Source organism: Sinocyclocheilus rhinocerous, unplaced genomic scaffold (genome assembly GCF_001515625.1).
Source record: "Sinocyclocheilus rhinocerous isolate Xijiao unplaced genomic scaffold, SAMN03320098_v1.1 scaffold11, whole genome shotgun sequence".
NCBI classification, from domain to species: Eukaryota; Metazoa; Chordata; class Actinopteri; order Cypriniformes; family Cyprinidae; genus Sinocyclocheilus; species Sinocyclocheilus rhinocerous.
In genome coordinates this window covers 133,235-157,641 of record NW_015625587.1, presented here as the reverse complement: position 1 = coordinate 157,641, position 24,407 = coordinate 133,235, and the positions used below count along the sequence as shown (strand labels likewise).

Genomic DNA, 24,407 nt, shown 5'->3' with positions numbered 1-24,407 from the left:
AAGGGAAATGTCATGATTCTCTTTACCACATATACATATATATACACACTAAGGGTCAAATGAGTGTATATGTGGTAAACACAAAAACAGTTATAATGTAAAAAATAAATTTAGAATTTAAAAGTATGTAAATGTATTTTATTTCTGAGATGGCAAAACTGTATTTTTAGCAGTTATTACTCCAGTCTTCAGTGTCATATGATCCTTCAGAAATAATTATATTCTAATATGCCAAATTACTGCTCAAGGAAAAATTCTTATTATAGTCAATGTTGGAAGTAGTTAATATTTTTGTGAAAACATTCCTATTCCAAAGTTTGGGGTAAGAAAGCCTTAAAAAAAAATTTTTTTTTAATTAAATGAATTGAATATTTTTTTAAATTTTTTAAATATTTTTATTCACATTATTTTTAACAAGGACACATTAAATTTATTTTTATAATGTTACATTCTATTTCAAATAAATGTATAATGGTTTACACAAAAACAAAAAAAACATTTGAACATTTTAATTAAAACAATTTTAAAACTGATAATAAGAACCATTATTAATAATTGAGTACCAATAATAACTGAGAACTAATCAGCATATTAAAATGATTTCTGAAGGATTATGTGACACTGAAGACTGGACTAATGGCTGTTGAAAACTCAGCTTTTCCATCACAGGAATAAATTATATACATTTGAAAATCATAAATGCAGCATTCTTTCAAAAACATTATTCCAGCAAAAGGAGCCCCTACCAAGTATTGAGTACATGTACAGTAAATGAACATACTTTCCAGAGGCCAACAATTCACTAAAAATGTTTTTTTTTTATTGGTCTTATGAAGTATTCTAATTTGTTGAGATAGTGAATTGGTGGGTTTTTGTTAAATGTGAGCCAAAATCATCACAATTAAAAAACCAAAGACTTAAACTACTTCAGTCTGTGTGCATTGAATTTATTTAATACACGAGTTTCACAATTTGAGTTGAATTACTGAAATAAATGAACTTTTCCACGACATTCTAATTTATTGAGATTCACCTGTATATATATATATATATATATATAGATGTGTGTATATGTCTGACAGAAATTCTATATATCAAACCGAATATATATTTCAAACAGAAATAAAAAATTATATATGACACAAGCAGCTAGTCTATCTGCATTTTTATTGCAAGGCTCAGATTTTTTGTCCTGCCTGTTTACATTCACTTATGACCAGTGGTGGAAAGAGTACTGAAAAAATATACTCAAGTAAAAGTACCATTACCTAAGCATGTAACGACCACAAACGGAGGAAAATAGCGGAGTAAAAGTACCGATACATCACTTAAAATGTACTCAAGTAAAAGTAAAAGTACACAATTTTTAAACTACTCAAAAAAGTACAATTACTGATAAAAACTACTTAATTACTGTAACGCTAGTATTTATAATTCGTTACTTCACACCCCTGCTTATGACAAACCGAATGTGTTTACACTCATAACTAGAAGTGCATTTGGCCATTCACGCATGCATCTGCATTGCACTACCAAATTTCTTCATGATGCAAGTATTTTGCAGCTGTTTACTTAAGAGGAAACACTCTCGCACAGCTGTGCACCATGTAAACATCAGCATAAATCGGAGGGGAAGGAGACTAAAAATTTCAGAAGCGATCCCAGTGAGAGCTGTTTTTTTACCAATCCATTGCAGTGTGCTCTGTAGGTTAGCGAGGGTGAGCCGGTTCATCATGCTCCATAAAAGATTATGACAGCTCAAATGCTGTCGAAGTCAAGGTTTGTTTAGAAGTCCAAAAGCAACTGAAATTAGTCATTCATCACTATATATAAACACAAAACAGATGCACAAACACAGAATGGAAACACTTCAGTCAGATTTCCTCTAATCTGAAATGATATCACAGCCATTTGCTCTCATCTCTTACAGATGTGGAGGCTAATTAAGCAGTGGGAAGTGATCAGCACTTGCAATCCAGACTTGGCACCCTATAATGTGCTTAAATGTGTCTGTCTACACATGTGGATCTGTGCATGTGTGTGCATGGGGAAATTCAGAGCTTTATTAAGATAAGCCGTGCGCAAAAACAGGAACTGTGATAGTGAATTACACTTGTAAGATGTAATATTTGTGATTAATCCTTTTAAATGGCTTGTTAGAGAATTAATAGCTCCTCTGTATGATTCCTGGCCTAGTAAAAAACTAAACGGCTGGGCCGCTGTCTCTGATTCACAACCAGTGGTTTCAAATCTAAATATTAGTTTTATTTTTCCTACACTCTACATCTAGTTTACCATTCTCTTAATGCTTCTGTGCTTTTACCACTGAAGAGCCAGCAGAGCTTTTACAGGATCAAATTGACCCTACTTGACAAATTACAGCTCAGGAGTCACATTTTGCTGTTTGTAACTGAACATGTGTGAAAGATATGGTGACAGTAAAAGTATTTTAAATTGCTATGTAGAGATGCTTTTGATGAATGATTAACTGGCCCGTTATTTCCTTTGTTTAATGGAACATAAACTGTTTTAAAAGAAAATTTCACATTTAATTTAATGTGTTACTTTCCACTTCTTTGTAATTGTGAAATTTACTGCCAATATGTAAGTGTAAATTGTTTCTACACCAAATTATTTTCAGTGTAGTATAAATTAGGGCAGGGTTTTGACACACATTTCACAATTCAATTCGATTATCCTTCACAAGCTTGCGATTCGATTAGACTCCGATTTCGATTTGATTCGATTCAATATCGATTATTTTGTATATATATCAGGTACAGGACATGGCAAATTTTCTCAAGGAAAAAAAAAACTCTTAACTAATGCTGTAAAATATACCTGAGAGTCAATAATATGGAAAGGTGAAACCTAGTGTTGTGGGTGTATTATTGACATGTCAATGTCTAGACCCTGAATATAAGACGACCGCGTTTTTTCAGATGTATTTTCAAGAAAAAAATATCGTCTTATATTCGGGACAATACGGTATATCGTTGGAATCACTTTCAGAACTATTTTTTCCATCTGTTGAACAATAAAAACACTGGTGGCCAATCAGAATCACTCCTGCTATAACGAGCTTGAGAATTTAAAGTGGCAGAGGAGCTTGGGCTTAGAACAGACAGACGATATCATCCGCTGGTGTGGATGCTAATAATAATAATGCTGTTAATCTTCATAGTTATCGTTCTTGGTGTGAACGGGCCTCAACTCCGACATAATTATATTTCTACTCCAATTGGTTTTTTGAAATATAAACACTTAAATGGTGGTTGTCACAAAACCTTGATGGATTTATTCAAACATAAATTAAATATTGAAGAACAGTAAAAAAATGATAATGAATATACGTGTTATATGGTGCATATTTAGCAAAATGCTCCTCTACAGTTCATTTTTCTAGCTGACTAACGAGTTTATGGTCACCGAATAGCCTATGTTTTTCTATGGTAAATGTGACGTTAAGTGATATTGTTTACAAGCTACTGTCGTCTTTCCGCATTTGTAACATTGAGCGATTACACGAGACAGGATTCAGATTTCGGTAACTTGTGCTTTTTATTTTTTACATAGCTTCGGATGTTCATTCATGTTTATTTCATGCTGTAACTGCTATTAAAGCGGAGATAATCAGTTCAGCTTTGCACTGCCACTTCTAACCGAGGCGCTACAGCGATCGGTTACTCCACATTAAACAGTGCCAAAACAGCATTTAATATTTGAATATTGTAATAAAATGGACAGCATTTGCAATCTGAGACTTTGTTTCATATCAAAAGGTAACAAATCACAAAGCTTATTGCAATTTATTGGATGGGAGGCGCGCGACGATGTTTCGTTCATTATCTGACAGGTGAGACTAGTCGATTCTTGGGATTTATGAATCGATATAATTTCATAAAAGTGAGAATCGATTAAAATCGAGAAATCGCCTATGTTTTTCTGTGGTAAATGTGACGTTAAGTGATACTGTTTACAAGCTATTGTCGTCTTTCCGCATTTGTAACATTGAGCGATTACACGAGACAGGATTCAGATTTCGGTAACTTGTGCTTTTTATTTTTTACATAGCTTCGGATGTTCATTCATGTTTATTTCATGCTGTAACTGCTATTAAAGCGGAGATAATCAGTTCAGCTTTGCGCTGCCACTTCTAACCGAGGCGCTACAGCGATCGGTTACTCCACATTAAACAGTGCCAAAACAGCATTTAATATTTGAATATTGTAATAAAATGGACAGCATTTGCAATCTGAGACTTCGTTTCATATCAAAAGGTAACAAATCACAAAGCTTATTGCAATTTATTGGATGGGAGGCGCGCTACGATGTTTCGTTCATTATCTGACAGGTGAGACTAGTCGATTCTTGGGATTTATGAATCGATATAATTTCATAAAAGTGAGAATCGATTAAAATCGAGAAATCGATCATTAGTTACTTGACCATATAAAAACAGCACTTAGTTGCAATAGATATAAGGCAACTAATATTTATAATATTTAAACCCTAAATTTGACATCCAACAAAAACTATTAAGTTACTACTAAGTTTAATGGCAACAGCAGCATTAAATAATTTGCTTGCATTCACAACAGGTTACTTGCATGAAAATGGAAATGTTTGCATTATGATACTATTAACAGTAAAATGTAAACGTTTAATATAAAGTGCTTGCATTGTACACTGTAAATTTGAGTCTTTCTACTTAATTTTTTTTTCAGTACAGTTGTTTTCAGTTGCAAAGACCTGACTAATTACATCAAGACATGGCACAACAGACGGAACATTAAAAGCTGTTTGATTTATCAGCAAGAATAAATCAAGTCAAAATAATCAGTCTGTAGGACAGATGTTTTGACCCGTAAGTTTCCAGTATGTGGTGAGTCACCATCAGATGTGGAAAAACTCCCAGCCATGAAGATGAACAGAGCAGTTTGTATCAACCTAAATCCCTGACTATTTATAATGTGCTGTTAATGTTCAGGTAACATATGTTTTTTCATTGTTACGTTGGCAATATATAATATATGGCAATATATAAGTCTATAAAAATATTATACATTATTTACAGATACCCCATGTTTATAGATTTATTTTTCTTTTTTGATGCTTTTGATGAGTTGATGTTTTGATTATTTTGCTTTTGTGTTATTAAAAAAATTGCTAATACTTTGTGATTTCTATAGCAGTTTACAATGGCTTTGGTTTTCCAACATCCCTAAACTACAGATTTTATTTGTGCTGGATCCAGATTTTACAGGAAACTCCCTGCAGTTATACACATATTTTACTCTGATTCTGATATTACGTTACAGTACGTTTGACAGTCATAGCTTTGAGAATGCCAACCAGACACGTTTTATGTGACTGTTATTAGTACGGACCAGTGTTTACATTCCAATGCGGGTATTCATTGTCAGGTTGAATGCATCTCTTTGACAGTTTTGGGAAAATTTCCTCTTGGAAGTTGGTGATATATGTGCGAGACAAGGGGTGAAAGAACCCAACCCTGTGATGGGACAGGTTACAGTGTCTCTTACAGCCCACACCTCTAGGGTGACTGGATTCCTGGATCTGTACAGAGATGAGGTGCGTCAAAGGTGACTCAGGGACTCTGGATGGGTGACAAAAGAGTGTGGATTGATAGATTGCACAGTTACATCTGTTGCTTGTGATACAGCTGGTATAACAGACATAATAAGCATGGACCATTAGAAAAATGCCAATTGCTTAATCCGTGTAACCCACAGATGTTTACTGATGTAACTCATGCATACAGACACATGTCATGTGGCATTGCTAATCACACTCATAAGGTCTGATTCAGCAAGTTTTGAATGGCTGCTTAGGATGGGAATTGTAAGGACTTTAATGATTCCCATTCCGGTTCCATCAATGGTTCTTTTAGTATATTTGACTAAGGTCTATTTGGGGAAAAACAAGATAATAGATGTAATCCAAGCATTGCAAATTTTGTTTACACAGGCTTTTTAAAGGACTAGTTCACTTCAAGAATAAATATTTCCTGATAATTTTCTCACCCCCATGTCATCCAAGATGTTCATGTTCAAGAAGAAATTAAGGTTCTTGAGGAAAACATTCCAGGATTTTTCTCCATATAATGGACTTAAATGGTGGCCAACGGGTTGAAGGTCCAAAATGCAGTTTTAATGCAGCTTCAAAGGGCTCTACACGATCCCAGCTGAGGAATAGGGGTCTTATCTAGCGAAAAGATAATTTTCAAAAAATAAAATAAAATAAAAAATAAACATTTATATACTTTTTAATTACAAATGCACGTCTTGCACTAGCACCACAATGCACGTCCGCAAATTTACGCATTACGTCATCACGTTGGAAAGGTCACAAGCGGTTAGCTCTTAGTCTGTGTATTCCGTTTCAAAAAGGTATGGTAGGGCAAAAAACGAATTTTCTCCTCCAACTTCAAAGTCGTCCGACATCGTTGTTTTACCTTTTTTTGTAAAGGTCATGTGACTTTCTTTGCACATTCGCTTTGGGTCGGTACTTTCCAATGTGACTACGTAATGCGTGGTCGAGCTAGTGCAAGATGAGCATTTGTAATTAAAAAAAATATATATATATATTTTTTTTTAAAGAAAATGAACGATTGTTTCACTAGAGAATACCCTTATTCCTCGGCTGGGATTGTGTAGAGCCCTTTGAAGCTGCACTGAAAATGCAATTTGTACCTTCAGCCCGTTCGCCACCATTTAAGTCCATTATATGGAGAAAAATCCTCTAATGTTTTCCTCAAACACTTTTATTTCTTTTTGACTGAAGAAAAACATGAACATCTTGGATGACATGGGGGTAAATTATCAGGATATTTTTATTCTGGAAGTGAACTGATCCTTTAATTGACTTTTTGTAGTCTTTTAAAAGGCAACATAAATGGATTCCAACAATTGGATATATAACTATATTAAATATAAATCCTAAAATAAAAATGTTGCAACATATATCATTAATTTATTCATTCATTCATTCAATTTTATAAAATATTACTGACATTGTTAGTAACTGCAGTGATTTAAGTCTCCCAATCCTTAAGTATTACAAAACACAGTAAGAAAACTGTATTCGTTTAATTTTCTAAAAAGAACCAACACATTAGAGTCAATTATTCGAGAATCGGACGGCACTAGTTGCCCATATATGGTTTCGATTCGCTAAAACAAAGTGGCTCATGAGAGTCATTTGTTTGGGATTCGGACTACATTAGTTGCAGTCTATGGTTTTAATTCACTAAAACAAAGTAGCTCATTTGTTTAGGAATCAGACTACATTAGTTTTACTGTCTATGGTTTTGATTCCTTAAAACGAAGCTGCTAATAAGAGTCATTTGTTTGGAAGTCAGACTACACTAGTCACAGTCACACTGTCTTGTTTTGATTCATATAAACAAAGCGGCTCATAAGTCATTTATTGAAAAACACTGATTGCGCTATAGTATTGCAGCACCACTGAATAGTAGTGCAGAAAACATTGTCACAGTGTTTTAGTACCATATTCCGTTCACATTGTTGAAATAATGCAAGCCTGAGAACCGTTATTGAAATGAGTTCTGTTAAAGGTAAACTTTTTTTTACAAAATGGAGAAAGACATTTTTTAAAGCCAGACAGTATAGTCTACCAGAAGGTGTTTAACCAGCTGAATCTTGACACCTTGGTCATGGTGACACAGAGCAGCATATTGGAGCACACAATAAGTGTTGTAGAGAAATGACCGGAAGAAAGACAGACAAAGGGGTTTAACAACAAGTGGCTCAGAGCAAGACACTAACCGTATATGAAGGACAATAAGGCCTGCGAGAGGAAGAGAGGGGAAAGGTAAACAAACAGTACAAGTGATCAGATAGCACACCGAGCAGAGGGTCGCGTCTCTTGGGGCACAGGCTGCAAAGATCTGATTTCATCCATTCATTCTCCTCAGTCTGGGAGGAAGCCACCATCTCACTGGATTAGAGATGGACCTGGAGTCCCCCGCAGGAAACCCCCAGTAACTTCCCTTAATTCAAAGTTAATCCTCCAAACAACCAGTTATATGTTTCCATGAGCAATTTTAAAAGAAATGTGGCAGTAGACCACAAAAAGTCTGAATCCTGAGATAATAATTGATTTTCAAGATTTTCACACGAGCTTGTGATATGTATGGGACTGTCCCAGAGTTGACACAGCAACTCATCATGATTTAAAGAAGACCGTAAACAGTGTACTTGCATGTGATATTCGTTCAAGACATTTGAAATCACATTGCTTCATCTGGCACTCTCTTTAGAGATTAATTAAAGGGTTCGTTGTCTCTGGCTTTGCGTTATCTTACACATTTGGCTACAGAGCTGCATTATTGATGGACAGATGTTCAGTCCAATTGATTTGCATATAGATGGTCTGATAAATTATGGCTTAATGGACACACTTGTACACTCTTTTTGTGTGCTGTGCTGTGACTTATGAATGGACAACTACATTCAGTGTTTGTTGTGACCAAACAAGTGGTAGTCAATACCACACTACTCTACATACACTATAGTATGTATAGTGAAAACAGTATGCAATTTTTTTGTATGCATAGAAATCAATTGCCAAGTGAGAATATTCAACAGTGCTCACTTTATGAAATACTGTACTCTGTCCTATCACTGATGAACAGCAGTTTCTGCATAAGATAAAGCTCTCAAACAAAGCACAGTGCTTCCAAAGAATGTGGCCATGATCACACTGCTGTCACATCGCCCTGACCCAATAGGGGGAAAAATGCATTTTCAACCTCCTTTAGTTTCTGAAAGGTCTGAACATTCCAGACACCAAAAAAATATACTCCAAAGATGACAACAACACACTTTATGGACTTTTTTTTTTTGAGGACTTTATGGACCTTACTACCAAAGAGTGCAGGGATTTTGAACCACAAGAAAAAAGACTCATTATAAAAATAACAAACTGAATTTTGTTGGCACAGCAGGACACTTAAGAGGAAGCCCTGTTGTGGTTCATAAAAAATGAAATACAGTCCAATTTAAGAACTTGGATTTCTTTGATGGACACCATGATGAGTTATTCACAAGCCACTTCTGATGAAGCACTTTTTACAATATGTATAGAATATGGTGGAGACAGGAAAGTTGGAATAAAAACCCTTTCTATATCTTTTTTACTTGTATGGCTGGTGATTTAAATTAAAATAATAGTTCAAATATGTAAATAATATAGTTAAGTTAAAAAAAAATTCTTTTTAAAGAAGTCTCTAATTCTCACAAGCCTGCATTTATTTGATCAAAAATACGGTAAAAACCAACTCTGGCTCCTATAAAAACATTAATATGGTGTATTATGCAATTTAACAAAACCGTTTTATATTTTAAAGGGGTCATATGATGCTTTTTTAAAGATCCACATAGTGGGGTAGATATGTGGGGGCGTGTTAGAATGAGCCGTTTTAGGGGGGCGTGGCAGAGTCTTAACTTTGATAAAGAATATCTCTTTGGTTTTGAGACTTTAGTCTTTGCAACTTCAGGGATCTTATCTATGCACAATCAGCTTGTAACACTCCAAAGAGAAAGGAAAACTTGAAATCGCATCATATGACCCCTTTAATATTTTTTTACATGTAATTAATTCCTGTGATGTCAAAGCTAAAATTTCAGCAGATTTGGTGCTGAATCTTTTGATCAATTTATGCGTTCCTGTTGAATAAAATAATAATTTCTTTAAAAAATACAATAAAATCTTATAATTTCAAACTTTTGAATATTAATGTATAAATTTAAAAAGTACACATTTTAATTATGTATAATTTCTAATTGAATTAATAGCATAAAATGCATTGAATTGTTTGAATTAATTGTATATCTCAGTATTTGCTGAGAAAAGCCCCCAAATTAAGTCACTATGTTGTGGCAGATAAAGCACTAAACACTTCTATAAGTGGCTTAGAAGCCAGTATACTGTAATAAATACAATATATAATGAATCACAGAACATTAACACGTTAAATTGATAGTGCTATTTATTTTGTAATTATAATTAGAGTATAAAAGACTGGCATGTAAACAAGTGTTTGGATAAAGGATCGAGTTTCATATTGCACGTGGAAATCAGTTGCTATGGAGCAGGCAGTTAAATCAGTGATACTGAGAAACACACTAAGGCCTCATAAAGTTTGTGGCACATTTATGAGAGGGATGGGACTTAAGTTTCAAAGGGATTATTTTGTTTCTCCACAAGCACCTCTGAACTCCCCCTCTTGGAATAATGAATGGGAATGGAATGGCAGAGGGGTAAGCAGTTTCAAAGGCTTCTTAATGCACCAAAAGACACAGTGATGCACCTCAAAGATCTCTCTGCTTTTTTTATCCCACACACACAGACATATGCATGCCAGCACATGCCATACTACACTTAAAAGACACAGTACAACTCTTTAAAAAACACTTAAAGAGTTAAAAACTCAATGAGTCACTGAGCACGAGACAATTGACGGGCTGCCTGTCTGCGATGTCTACAGGATGCCAGAGAACAGAGACCAGTCTCAGCAGCTGGGCTTGAAAATAGAAAAGAAAGAGGAAATGTGTAGAGGACGCAGTTCCGTTCTTCCTGTCAACTTTTCCGACCTACTCACTGCAGTTTTTGCCCTGTTGTCTGTCTTAAGACTTCCTAGGGCAGAAAATATTGCTTAAATGAAAAATCTCTGCCAAAGGAGTTTAGTCATCATCAGCGGATCGGATATATCAAGAGGACCTACCCACTGATAAATAAACTATTTCCACTCACCTGTTTTCAATCACTTAAGGTGTGTCTTTATGAATCACATCACTCACTGATATGCATAAACCATTTCCTGTTTTATGTTTAACTCAAGGTTACTTTCTATAAGCACGCAGTACTTATGAAATAAATCAAAAAAAAAAAATTAAAACCATCATTCTCAATGGGCTTCTATATTATTACCTCACAGTACAGGCTGTAAATTTGCAATAGGAACCTTACGAGCAGTTACTCAAAGCATTCACTACGCCTTGGAACGCATCATGTTCTGGGATGAGGTGTGTTCAAAGATGAGCAATCAAGTTCCAACCTGGAACAGCTTTTGACTAAACTCAGGAATATGTCAGATCCCCACGGCTTGTATGCCTTCATTCTGTTTTTCTAATGGTTATCTGCATGTGTGCATTTAATGCCAATGAAGACTTGAGGTCTGGCTGTCAAAAAACATACAAATAACTGTCATGTCGAGACACGTGTGCCAGATTCCTCTGAGAATTACAAGTGTGTGAAGTACAAAACGTTCACCAAATGTATGTCATGAAACTCTGACTTTAGGGAGAGTTAAAGATGACCTTTAAAGGGCCTGCATATAATAAATTTGCCTTTCTCTCACTCAGGAATGAATGGCCTAGAATTAATTATATTTTACACTAAAGTCCAGTAAGCGTTCAACAGGTGATGCTAGGCTTTTTTCTTACATGCACCTAAAGTTCAATTGAAAACTTTAAATATAGCCTAGTTTAAAAACTTTTTTTTAACTTATCCATGGACGCCATGTAAGAGTTAATAGTTGGTCAAAAATAAGATTTTACAAGTACTGATGTAATTTCTAATACTTTGCTTTAAGACATGCTACCATATCCTGGATGAATGAAAACTTTCACAGGCTAACAAGTTATCGATTTTTACTCTCTGGCTATGAATGAAAAAACAGGTTGATAATCATTAGCTCTCTGTTACGTGAGTTTCTAAATTTAAATGACGGGGGGAAAAGAAAAGACGAAGCGCGCTTACCCCGTCAAAACTCTTTCAGTACCGTATCAGTTTAGTTTGGCCTGTTTAACAGCTCTGTAGTCCTGTTGCTCCTCACGGGTGTGCAGATTCTGCAGAAGTGTTCAGCTCTCTCTCCAAGCACCGAATGAGAGAATGCTCGCGCTCAACTCTTCCATGCGCTATACTATAGAGGAAGTTGTGTGAGTCACAAGCTCCCGCCCCAATGGATGAAAACGGTCTTCCTTCTTTTCTGAAGGAAGTTTTATTGAATGATCTTTAAATTAAAACAGTTTGCATTGTTATCTCTCTGACTTGCAGTTAGTTTAGAGCGCAAGAGATGTCTGTCTGTAGTAAATGAATGTAGCACAAATACTTTTCTTTCTTTCTTTCTTTTTTTTGTTTTCCAAAGGTGGAAATTTATCTCGTTCAGTGGAGCACATGTCCTGTAGCTTCCTGGTGAGATTCAGTTTTTTGTTTTTCATTTTTTTTAAACATATTGTTTGACTTTGAGCTTAAACAGAGGTTGATTTTTAACTTATTTTTGTATGATGGTCACATTTAAACTGGAAACTTTCATCAATAGAAGCTTTTCAACTGTCTTGAAAATGTCATCAATTTATCACTCATGCTACTTTTTCAGATACCTTTCATCTGTACAATATGAAAATCCTTTTTTCAAAATTCCAACAGTTTTGCTATATGGTATGATGTGATGAATGTGAATGAATGTGAAAATATGAAAGAATATGAAAAGGTGTGAAAATATGATTAAATATTTAGGATACTATAGCAACAAAAATGAGCCTTTTATTTCAAAAATCACTTTCACAGAATGCTAATAAACAGATTACTTGATTAACAGATTAAACTGTTTAATATTAAAATCAGATGTGAGTAAAACTGAGTTGTGATGGAAATGACGATGTAATGGAAATGATAAAACAAACAAACAAACAAATAAACTGTCTATCATGATTTAAAACACTTTTGTCTCACTCCACAGTTAAGGATGAACAAATTATTTCCACATGATATTTACAAGAGTTTGCTATGGAATCACTTCAGACACTTACATGTGTAATTATATAACAAAGGGGTAAGTACATTGATATTAGTTTTCACTATGTGGTTATGTTTGTAATGTAATACTTGGATAAAGATAAAATATAAAGAGCCACTTTCACGATTAAAGAAAGTGACTTTGTCCTTGTACTAATTCAGGCATCCGCAGAAAACATTGAGCAGTTGTTGTAAATTAAATGAGGTTATATAACTGAAACTAAATTAGTTAATGTATCTTGAGTTGACTCACAGTATCTATGATTTGCTAAGAATAAATAAACTCAATGATTGTCTCAGAACAGGGGTTTATTGCCCTCTTGTATGACCTTACCAAAGAGTTCATATGTAATTCAAATTCATTAAATTACACCCCTACCAAGAACGAGACCTCATGTTTTTCTCTTAAACATGTTATGATGTTCAAGATGTCTGATCCTCAGCGTCAGGACTCTAATGCCATTGAGTTTTTATTGCCCTCTTTAACAGTTTAAAAGAAAGGACTATCAAATTACACCAAATTTAATCAAGTGTAAATTGCGAAATACCTCCATTACAACTGCTTAAGATAAATATTCCTTTTATCTCTGAAAAAAACAACAACAACAGACAACTGTGTCCTTGTCTATCACATCTTTAGATATTTTTCATGTCTGTAAGACCTTAAACCCTTTTTTATTGACATATTGATAGTGTTCAAGACCACCTAAACCAAGACCAAGTCGAGACCAAGGCCAGAGTGTGTTGAGACCAAGACAAGACAAAGACTTTTAGGGGTTGAGACCAAGACAAGATCAAGACCAAGGCAGGGCGAGACCGAGTCAAGACCAAGACCATACACACATTCCTGAAATTCTAAAAGATCCACATTTGTTGCCTAAAAAATATCTAATATTTGATCAATAAATACAGTTAGAATAATAAGACACTATTTAGAGCTGTTACCAATCAAATGAAATCACTAACAAAAAAACAAACAAAAAAATCTTTGCACTCTTGCTCTTGTGATATTGCTTAATTAGTATAAAAACAAGATCTCATACAATTACTTTCTTGCAATCATATCTTCAAATTTTTGGGCATTTGTATTAACGTTGGTGAAAATTTTGACACAATTCCACATTAAATTCTGACCAAGCACAGCAGGATCAAAAGAAATAAAATTAGAAAGTTATTGATTGCATTTTAAGCAGGAAGTTTTACATCATAACATGAGACCAAGACCGGTCTCGAGTGCTACAACACTACATTTTGTACTGCCAGCTCAAGCAGGGTAATGTAAATAGTGGGGTGACAGAGTTTTGTGGTTGAATTTGAGAGTGAGAACCAAACATTCAAGAGAGGCCTCTTCCTGGAAGGATCTAGGGTTCAGACGGTGTTGTTAACATCCTTAGTAAAACCAGAAATTATAAGTTTTAAATCTGTTAAATGGTTTCCTCTGTTTAAAAAAAAGACTCCTCAAAAACCTTTTCCTCTGACACAGGAGTAAAACGTAAATAAGATTTCCCACAATCCAGACTATCCGCCATTTAAAACTTGTACAAATGTAATGAAGCAAACTACATCTATTACTTGAATATAATACTCAAAAATTAGATGAAACCTGATTTATTATATAATTCATACAGGAGCTCCTCTTGATTTGTAATAATCTTACCCTGTAGAAACCTTACATTGGTTAAGAAAGGCATTCCAAGGTCTTGAGCTCAGCTACTGGCCAGTAACATTATGTCATTTGTGTGATTTTTAAAGGCCTATATTAAAAATCAATCAGTAATATATCTGTCAAGTGAGGGCATTCCAGAAATTCCAAGCTATCATAAACCTATAACTCCTTGTTTTGTCCATTTGACATTCTGCCCTCTCTTAAACACAGGTTCGGATACTTAGTTGTTCCCTAAAGATTTTTTTTGTTGAGAAACATATATAATCCTATTAAAATTCAGACAAGGAAATACTTTAAATCTCTCTCTTTTTTTATTTTTTACTTGCTTTACTGTGGTTCATTTTCTGTAGGAAAAGTCCATCGGGTCACTTGGTTTATAAAAATGTCAGATGAGGTAATACATAGATTGTGTTTGTCTTTCTACAGTTAAAGTATTAATTAAAAGACTTCAGTGTTCCATTTGAGGTTCCTCAAACTGAAATGTAAGCATTTCATTTTGTAAGTTCCTCTGTACCTGTAAAGTGCCTTGTGTGTTACAAAACACAGTGGGAAAATACTCGCAGCACCAAAACATGATGTTCTGTATTTCTGAGTAATGCACAGTGTTTTTTTTTTTGCCAGAGGAAAAGCTGGTTGTTATTTCAAATCTGCCCTTGCTTATATCCCATGCCCCACATGTTTTGATACACCAAATGACTATTTCTGCCCCCCTCCTCCCCTCATTCTCAGAAGACAAGCCAACTAATGGATAAACTGGACCTTCAGAGCTATAAGAGGCACACAGGTGCCGTCATGAGACTTCAGCTCTGACATTTGTCACACTAAGGGCTGAAAGCTGTCCTTCTGGTTAAGATTCAAATTAGGTGCCAGGAATATACCCTTACCAAAATTAACCATGGTTTTACTACAAATAAAAAACAAAAACAAAACAGTGGTCACTATAGTTAAACCACAGTTTTGCTACACTAACCATAGTTTAACCATGCCCTGATTGCACACGCTTGGAGACGTCTATTTGATGTCTGCATTTACATCTGCAAGATATATTTTTTAGAGTGTTTGCTCATCTGCAATATGTCTATGTTTCCTATCAGATGTCAAATAGACATTTAGAAAATGTCTTTAAGATGTATATGATTTAGAATGAATGTAAAACTGACATCTTAAAGACATCTATCAGATGTTGGTACACAGCAGATGCTTTCCAGATTAAGCAATCTTTAACAGACATCTTTCAGACGTGCGTGTGCTATCTGGGTGCTATTTGTAGTAAAACTGTTGTTATACAAATGGTAATCAATAAGCCAAAAAACCATGGTTACACGTTTACTGTAATAAAGCCATGGTTACTTTTCGTAGTTGTAGAGTAGGACACCCTTTAAAGACCCTGTTTGAGAAACACCAATTATTATTTGTTAGTGTTAACCAATCTCTTTGGCAGATAGAGGCTGTCATTATCATGACCAAAGTGATTTAGTGTCAACACACTGGCCACAGGATATATAAACTAAGTGTCTCAGCACCCAAGGTTTGTTATTGAGTTCTTCCCTGCTGTGAGCCTGGCTGTCTTCCTTATACAAAACAGTAGACAACTCCTGTGATGGATATCACTGATTAGATGGCCATATAAAGCTAATGTTGTGGTGTATGCTCAGTGTCAAGGATACAGCTTGGAACTGGAGCTTTGTGAGTCTCAGAAAGTGCAGTTTTTGGAAGAAGAGCAAATTATTGGATTTGAAAACAACATTTATTGGAATCAAAAACGATTTTGACTATGAGGAACTTTTATTCAAATTTAAAGGATCTATTTGGATGAATCAGAGTATATGAGTGCGTGATTTGTAGTGGAGGACACTGCCATCTGCTGTCGACACTGTTTGAGCAACCTTTCTTTTACTTTTAAAAGTAGGCATACACACGTAAATACGTATATATTTTTGTTCAGATGCCGCGTTTACTCTGTTAAATAATACCGAGGAATAGGCTACTGTAGAATTATATATTTTTTAATAATTCAAATAAACCATTTATGAATAACTTTCGTTATCATTACATTATCTTTTAGATTATATTGTTCATATTCTATGCATTCTTTTACTTTTATTTCATATAGTTTTTAAAGAAATGTCCGAATATTAATATGTGCTTGATCAGGTTGAAAAGATAAAATATTTTCCGCGAATCTGTTGCCGAGAAATAACACGCTAGTGTGTTCCATCGTATCCACGTGACGCAGCAACTTGTCATTCTTTTAAATAAATCGTTATTTATTAATTATTAAATCTCAAAAACAAAAAAGGATAATATTTATCTTTTTACTTCAAAATTATATATATATATATATATACACACACACACACACACACATATACATATACATACATACAATTGAGATAAAAATTGGAGAACAATCTATAAATCTATTCAAAATTTGAAGGAATATTAGCTGTATGGGTATTCCACTGTTGAAATAACATGTTTGACAAAATAACCAAGACATTTCAACAAAAACATTTAGGCTATTTTGTGGAAAGCACAGTGATCAAAATTAGCTAACAGTAAGCACTGTAGCACGAAAGAAGATTACAGCTGAAATTTTGGAGGGTTACAGCTGTCAGAAATTAGTAGAAAGTATAGAAGCCCTTGCTTTGAATGACTTAAGCACATCTACAGCCACTGGACATCACTAGTTTCTCACACTGCACTGGTGTGATCTTGGTCCACTCTTCTTCTAGTCTCTTACATACGTTGGTAACTGTAGTGGGTTTCTTAGCCATAACTTTGTTGCCAAGGATTTTCCAGAGATTTTCAGTTGGGTTTAAATCAGGACTCTGGCCCGGCCATTTAATTATTTCAATGTTCTTAGCTTCAAGGTATTGCTTTACCCGTTTTGCAGCGGGATGGTGGCATGAAAATTGCAGGCTGATTGGGAGATGCTTGCAGGGAAGGTACCACATGTTGCTGAAGGGGGTTCTGATAAACATTTGCATTCACCCTGCCTTGTTAGAGGCCCTGCTGCCGCAGAAAACATCCCTCAAACCATGATACTAGTTTCTGAATACAATAAATTTATGAAATATGCTTAAAAAACTGTCCTTCTACTCCTAGGATAAATTAGGATAAATTCAAATAGGACTAATCAGTGACCTTGAAATTTAGGAAATTGTAGGTTGTTCTAATTTTGATCTCCACTGTGTGTGTCTCTCTCTCTCTCTCTCTCTCTGTGTGTGTGTCTTTTGAGAGCCTTAGTAAATATAGTAGTGAATATAAGGTGTCTTAATCAAGAAATTAGTAAATATATATAGGTACAGGGCAATAACAATGAGTTTAGATGTAATTGGTAATAAGTTCATAAGATGAAGGATCGTATTACGTAGGCCTTTGTAGTTTTACTTCAGATTTGTTTGTCATTGGAATATAGTTGAAATACTGCACTTTATGATTTCATTATTTACAAACTGCTGTGTACAACCTTTTATTTGTAATGCAGTGACTACCACTGGAAACAGAAGACCCTCACGGCCTTCCGCAAGAAGGCCATGGATAAGAACCCTGATGAATTTCACTTTAAAATGATCCACAACCAATTAAAGGTTTGTCACCACTTAGTACTACTACTTCATTCAGCTATCTTAAACGGCAATGAGAGCAGTGAGGTTTTGTGAGACCTCTGCTCATTCTGCTACTGTTCAGGATGGAGTTCACATGATCAAACCAAAAGAGGAAACGATGACAGAGGAGCAGAAGAAGGTGACGAGGACCCAGGACATCAGATATGTGGAAATGAAGCGATTGTCGCAGATGAAGGTAGGGCTGGTTCTTCCTATATATCTGTGCATTTGTGGCTTCATCCATTTAAAGTAGAGAATAATGGCTTAAATGTTATGTTTTTTAAAAATCGAAAGGATGAAGTTTGAGCTTCACGTTCTTGATGTTGATGAGGAAAAGAAAAATAAGCATGTTTTTTATGTGGACTCAAAAAAAAAAGAAGGTAATGTTGTATAGCTGCACCTATTACATAGTGCAAGAAATTCACATTTATATTTTAAACCTGCCTTATAAGCTAGTTTTAATATATTAATGTATTTATACACGTTATGCTGCTTACATTGCAATGCCAGTAAAATAATCATCATTGATGTAATGTACATTTTAATTTTACTTAATACATTTGAATATGGTTCGATTAAAAGCATTTGCCTCTAGCTTCTTAACTTTAGCTTTAGGTGAAGTTAATACTGTATGTTTGTATGTTTGTTGAATGAATATTTTAATAAAAGTTTGAGATCAAATGATACTTGGTGGACCACCTGCACTACTGCTGCAGACCCCTTATTGAAATAGACTAAATGTATTTATTGTTTGTTTGTTTATTATTTTTTTATATTTTCAAATCAGTTTTTTATTCATGCTAGTGGAGGGCTTTGACCTGGCCACACACCTCAACACAGTACCTGAATTGCTGGGACGAGCATATAACAGACCCTGGAATAGAGACCCTGGAAAAGAAAAGCATTGTGGGAGCAGTGGAGCCTAAGAGAATAAAAGTAATGTAGCCACTGTATAGCATGCTATGTACATAACCTATGTAACCTAAGTATTTTAGTGTGTACAGTGCACTGTTGAATCATTTCTTAATTCATTTACCTATTTCTAATAGAGTAAGAATTTATATAATTTATACAAATTTGTATAAATAATTGTATAAATAGTAGTTATTATAATGACTTTGAAATACATTATACATTATTAATAATTTTGAATAATGTGTGTATATATGCAATAATTTTTAAACCCATGAAAATGCAGATCCTGTTGTAAATAATAGTGAAAAATCACTTTTTAACACTAACTTCATTGCATTTACTTTCTCATGTTTGTCGTTTTCTAACATGTTTATTCCCCCTTTCTCAGAAACTTTCAAAGCAGAGGGAACTTCAGTATCTCAGGCTTTCACAGCGTATTGACAGAGAAAAAAATATGTTTGTCATTAGTCAGAAGATCCAGACTAGAAAAGATCTACAAGTAAGTGAATTCATCTACATTTCACTTAAACCCCTTCAACATGGGCACTTCAGTACTTTTTATAATCATTTCAATTTAGTAATGCATGGATTTACCAATGATCTTGTTTTTAAGAAACTTGTTATCTTGTCTTATGATGAAGTATTGGTCATGCTTTCAGAATTTGTATTCATTATTGTGTGATATCTGGGTTGTGCTTTTTTTCTCTGACAGGATAAGGTTAAGAAAGTGAAAGTCTGTGAGGAGACCAAAACTGCTCCAGCCGTCTATAGATTTGAGGCTAAGAGGAAATCGTTTATTGCCTTAAAATAAAACTTTGTCTTTAATGTTTTGTAGTTCTTTGGTTTTAACAGTAGATGGCACTAGCACATCTCATCTCATCTGATCTCATCAAATCTACAACCTTGATTAAAAAAAAACTAAAAAACTTTCCTGTCTCTTGAAGTAGGCAACTATTATGCCTTCAAAATTCAGTCGCAAGTCGCAACTCTTAAATTATTGGGTTACGTAGTGTTTGTATTACATGGTCTATGTACATGTCTATTAACAGTATATAATATATATATATATATATATATATATATATATTATTTTTTACTAAAAAATTTACTTTAAAACTGAAAATTGGTAAAAGTCCTATTAGTTAAATTAATACATAGCATATATGTTTTTGTTTTGTTTCTACATTTATTATTATCTTTACATTGACTTCGTAATAGTCCCAGTATTTTTTTGTAAATATTACAACAGTCATTTTATTTTATTGTCCTTTATTGCATATTCATTTGGATACATACTCTTTTAGGAGTTAAAGCAGAAGTTACTTTTCTCAGAACTTTAAATGGCCCACTTTTAAACACTCTTGTACCAATCTTGTTTCTGCTCGTGTAATTGTTCATGTGAAAGGATGTGCGCAGACTGAGCTTTTTGTGTCGTCTCTGCATGGCTTGATTGATCATGCAGGTGGCAGCGGCTTCATAAACAGGCCCCATCCATTACTCTCTCCTGGGATAGAGAGGATGGTTGAATCAGGAACAGGGAAATGTCACTGCTCGGGAGGAGAAGGCCAGGAGTCTGTCTGTGCCAACGCTGACCACAGGAAAAACTGTTTGTAATGAATGCTGCTTACTGCTGCTGTACTGTAATACACAACATTTTAAATTCTTACATTCTATACTTTTTTTTTAAAGGAATTACAAGTGCATGTTCATAGTGACATGAACATGCATGTCTAAGCCTGGTGATATTTACAAAGCAGCTCCGTGTGTGACCTATCAATATTGACCTTCTGTATTTGCACAATTCTCAGCCAAAAGAAGTGACAGGCAGAGTGTGTGTGCGTCATGTGGTCGAGCATTCGTCACTGCGACCGCCTCGGTTTGAAGTGGAGGGTCATGCAGCCGTGTGCGCAGTTCCGCTCTGCTTCCGTCTGTCATTACACAGAAGGCCACTGTTCTTACTGAAGCCTGTCTTTCATTCACATCAGCTTTTGCACAGGGGTCATGGCTGCAGGTCTACCAGTGCAGTTTTGGTAGTGACCCCTAGATTTGAAAGATATTGGTCAAAATCCTTCACATTGTCCCATAATGTTATTCACATTAGGAGATGTAAAAGAGGCCTCCTGTGGCCCTCATGGAGCTCTCGAGTCATTTGTTAAGGGTTTGGGATAAGACTGTTGAGTTGACAATAGTTTTGAATAGGCTCATTTGATGGGATGGCATGTAAAATCTACGCTGACCTTCAGTGCGTTTGCTCTTTTTTTGTTGGTGTGTTCATTCTCTTGTAAATTAGAACTACTGATGCATTAAGTGTGATGAGGTACTGCAGGTCACCATTGTTCTTTTGGATAAATAGATATTTATTACTATTTTTTAAACAAATTTTGAAGACCTGCAAATAAAAAAATGGGCTTTTTAAAATTACACTCAAATAAAAAGTTATTTTTACCTCAATTAAAAAGTTACACAAAAAAATGAATAATTATGTTGGAACATTTAAACGTTCGTACACTCACATAACATGAAGTTGCCTACAAGAAGTTGTTTTATTTTGCATGGAGTGGGTCGCCTCATGGAGGCAGCCACTTTGAGATCACATGACCAGCTGCATACTATGCATTTTACATTATTAGAGCTAGCGCAATGTAATTTACTGAGTGCACTTTTAAGATCTTGAAAGTAATTGTTAATTGCAGTTTGCAACTTATTTAAACTTATGTAACATTTAAACAGGACATTATGCGAGGCGACCACGGTACTTATATTTATTCAGCTGGAGCTCTATGTGAGCTCTAAATTTGCACTCTAAATCAAGTAACCAAATGTGTGTTAAAACAAAGTAGTTTTAGAGGAATTTTTCATTGAAGTTGCAGAGTAACGGAAGTAGCGATGAGTGAACTCTTCCATATTGTGATGTACAAGTGAAGCAAACTACTGAAAAAAAAAGAATAAATTGGGGACTTGGTTCTGTCAATCTGTAGTTGATTGGATGGAGGCAGATTTGTCAATTGGATGAATGGGGCGGGGTTTAAGCAGACTAAGTGATTGGAGATGTTTGGCATACACCAGAGAGAAGTCTGTCATTTCACTGAAAAATGGAGTTAAGACATATTATGAGGTCAATAAATAATTAAATAAAATTAAAAAATGAAACCTATGAATGGTTCACAACAAGATCATTAAGATAAATTTTAAAAATAGTTTAGTTTGCTTAAAACAAAAAAACATTTAAGACGGTTTTCTTTTGTTTAAAATAAGACCAATTTAAACTCCTTAGCCATGAACACTATGATAAAGTATGTTGTAAGATGTTTTAAGCCCACATTAGGGGTTCAAATACATCAAGAATCTGGATATAGAGGTCATATATTTTTCATTTTCAGTTAGAATTGTCAAATGTTTCTCACAGCTTAAAAAAATACCGTAGTGAAATCATTAAGATGTGTAATTGGGGTAATGTCTTAACCTGACTCCTGAGTAATTAATATGAAGTGATTCTGAATGGAGCTAATAAAATGAGCTGTAAATGACGCTGGGGCCCCTATGTAAATGAGTGGGAAGAAGCATTTCATAGCAGAGCAATTTACTTATTGCTGATAGGCCTACGTATATCTCTATTTTTGGTTAGTTTTTTCATGTAATACATCACACTGTAACAATTTCCATGTATTAAACTGTAATTACAGACGCACATAATATATCATGAATAATATGAAAGCATTATTGTGTAGGCAATTAATGCAAGAGCTTTTCACAGCTGTATAGTGAATTGAGCATTGTGAAAAACACTGGAAGTAAAGCCATTTCTTAATCACTCTCTGCACAAAACAGCGTTGGTGACTCGGAGTAGTTTTGACCAGAGAATGATGGCCTTGGCTGTTGTTACAGCACCTGAGCCCGCTGGATGTAAAGCCCTTAGCTGCCTCTTCCTCTGCTGTGCCTCAAAGACTCCTTTCATGAGTGAGGTTAAGAACAGCACTAATCGATTTGCCAATTACGGTGCAGGGTAACCGTGGGTGAACAGTAGAATCGGTGGGTTGTGTGGAGAAAAAATGGCTGAAGATCTTATATCTGCCCCTTTGAGTTGCACCGGTTTGTCACACGGCTTTTGAAGTAACGGATTGTAGCGAGAGCTCGAGGGGTAGGGGTTTGTCTCTGTGCCAGAGGGAAAGCGATTGAAGGGAAATCTTTATAACCCTCACTGCATGCGAGTGTGCGTGTATGCGTGTGTGAGGTGGGATCACAGAGACCCCTTTAAATTGTCACTAATTAGCCATGAGCCTGTTTGGAAGAGGCACTCGAATTGATTAAATTTGCATGGGAGTCTAAATCATGCTAAGGCCTCCTCCCCAGTGGAGCTCGTTTCCCCCTCTGCTCCCCAGACATGGCAGGCTCATGGGGGGGACCCGCTGCGGGTGAGAGGACAGGACAAGGCGTGGCACGCACCCATCTGCCTGGGTATTACCGTTAGTCCATCACTCTCCCACTGGCAGCCGAGTGCCTGGGGGATGTGTTCATTACACTTTAACTACTGGATCTGTCCTTGTCTGCAGGCAGCCGGGTGTCATTGTCTGTCTATCTCTGTGTATCCCTCCACACTCTGCTTCACTCAGCCTTACAGAACAACAGTCTGACTTTATGGTCTATTATGGCCCATCAACGGATGCACCTTATTGTTGTTTGCTACATCATTTTGTCTCCCTGTAGGTTTTTGTGAACTGCTCTCCACCATTACTTCAAAAACTTAAGTAGTTCAGCCAAAAAAGAAATTGTCATTATTTACTCACCATCATCTTGTTTTAAACCTGCATGGCTTTCTGATTTTCTTGCTTTTTTTACTAGGTACAGTGTTGTTTGAACTCCAGTTCTTTAAAATATCTACTTTTGTGTTCTGCAGAAGAAAGAAAGTCATAAAGGTTTGGAATGACGTGAAGGTGAGTAATGATGACAGAAATATATATAAATTTTTAATATTATGAGTGATTTCCCTTTAATTTTCCCTATTGAAGTTGACCCTATCCCAGAGACCCCATTGACATGTAAAAATAATGAGTGTAATTTTCACTTTCAAATTATTGTAATATGTTCCTATGAAGCTTTAAAGGGGTCATATGATGCGATTTCAAGTTTTCCTTTCTCTTTGGAGTGTTACAAGCTCTTGGTGCATAAAGAAGATCTGTAAAGTTGCAAAGACTAAAGTCTCAAATCCAAAGAGATATTCTTTATAAAAGTTAAGAGTCAGCCACGCCTACCTAAAACGGCTCGTTCTAACACGCCCCCACACTGTAAACCCGAACAGTACTACTAACTTATAAAGATTAAGAACACTGCAATTAAAGTCTGTTAAATCGTTGATGCAACTTATAACAATT

The 24,407-nt window shown here is 35.2% G+C and overlaps 1 protein-coding gene and 1 pseudogene across 1 annotated transcript in view; one reads left to right on the top strand and one right to left on the bottom strand.

Annotated features, from left to right (window-relative positions):
- The window catches only part of LOC107755242 (four and a half LIM domains protein 3-like), a 44,237-nt gene extending 32,221 nt beyond the window's left edge, over positions 1-12,016 (bottom strand). Inside the window, exon 1 of the mRNA XM_016571964.1 lies at positions 11,809-12,016. The gene's annotated coding sequence lies outside the window, so the exon portion shown is untranslated. The remainder of the gene's footprint in view (positions 1-11,808) is intronic.
- Positions 12,017-12,203: 187 nt separating this feature from the next.
- On the top strand, positions 12,204-19,849 carry LOC107755943 (probable U3 small nucleolar RNA-associated protein 11; annotated as a pseudogene).
- The last annotated feature ends 4,558 nt before the right edge of the window (positions 19,850-24,407 follow it).